Source organism: Asparagus officinalis, chromosome 7 (genome assembly GCF_001876935.1).
Source record: "Asparagus officinalis chromosome 7, Aspof.V1, whole genome shotgun sequence".
Classification (NCBI taxonomy): domain Eukaryota; kingdom Viridiplantae; phylum Streptophyta; class Magnoliopsida; order Asparagales; family Asparagaceae; genus Asparagus; species Asparagus officinalis.
Window position 1 is genome coordinate 109036127 of NC_033800.1, and position 1520 is coordinate 109037646.

Genomic DNA, 1520 nt, shown 5'->3' on the forward strand with positions numbered 1-1520 from the left:
CGCGCTGGATATTACGTTCCATCGGAGTCGTTCGAACGACCGTTCGTTTGACGCGGACCATTCTTTCTTTGGCGGCTTGCAAGAGTCGCCATTCACTTCGGTATTGAGGCCATGTTTGCACCTCTTCTGTTCCTTCAACTCCCGGTGGGGTAGCGCGAATACGTCCGTAGACTCCCATCGCGTTAGCGACTATTGCCGGCGACGGCCGTTGTCCGACGCCTCTGGCGGGCTCTTTGCGAGAGTCACACCAGTGGAGAGCTTCGCTGGCTGGCGGTTGGGTTGACCTGTATTGGAGGTCGGCCTGGAACTTCATTTGACGCACTTCGCGGTCAGTTGGGTGAGAGCTTCGTGGGCCTTCCGAGCCGCCTTTTCAAACTTTTTCTTCTTGGACTTGTTTTTTCGGGGGATAGATTTTCCGGCGACTGGACACTACTCCTCATATTGCTCGTCGGAACTCGGTACTCGACCTCTTCCTTATGAGTTTTTTTTGCAGTGCGATCGATCTCGTGGCGAGTATCGCGTCGGCCGTCCACTGTGGTGCCAGATTGTTCGCGTGTTGTAAACCGTAGCTTCTTCATTATGAGATAGATTGTCATTTGAGTGGACAACTTTTGATATTTACAAAAGATCCGGTTTTTATAGATCCGCGTTAACACTAATCAAAGAAGAAAATAAAGAAAATTTTTTCACGAGCCTGTTTTGCGTGCTCGCGTCGGCGTTATATTAATCGTGGACCACCTTGTTGGGTGTTTGGGCGCATAAATCTAGGATCCGCGGATCTACACGAGTATCTTTAATACTAGCGGAGGGATTGTTATTCACTCATTTGTATTTATTCCTTCTCAGATCTCGGATTAATTCTCAGCTATTTTTTGAGTCTCGTTTTGTAATCTCAGATCTGTTCTTTCTTCTGCGTCGAGTCCTGCCTTTTCTGACGTGGTTTTTTTATGGTCGCCGAGCGATCAGATTTGAATGCTGCAAGTTCTGGTCTTCAAAGCTCCGAGGATCACTCTTCTTTTCAGCTTTTTGCTTTGACCTCTGAATTTTATGAACATCTCTGGCCCTCATTAATAGCTCAGTGAACCTGCGAGTGGCTCACGCCAACAAATGAGAATTTGTCGGCCACCTCCTGGCACTGTCGGCCCACCTCGGGCATGTCGGCCACCTCCGCACGTGGCTGACACTGCTGTCCCCTACCACCTTGGGGTGGCTCGGCTCCATGCGAGCACCCCGAGCTGCGCTCTGGCCCTCGAGCCACCAAGGATTCGGCATTGCGCCGGCACCTTGGGGTGCTCTCGCCACGATCACCTCAGGCGTGGCTCGCTTGCCGAGCCACCTTTGAGGTGCTCGGCACCCGAGCACCTCAAGGTCGGCTCCGCTAAGGCGAGCCACTTGGGGCGTGGACCTCGGCTTTGGCCGAGCCCCGCGGGCGTCGTGTTTTCGACTTTTCAACGTCGTTTTTTTGTCTGCTTGTGCTTTTTTTTTTTTGATAGACTCTGATTGTGTTAATTGGTCTGTTT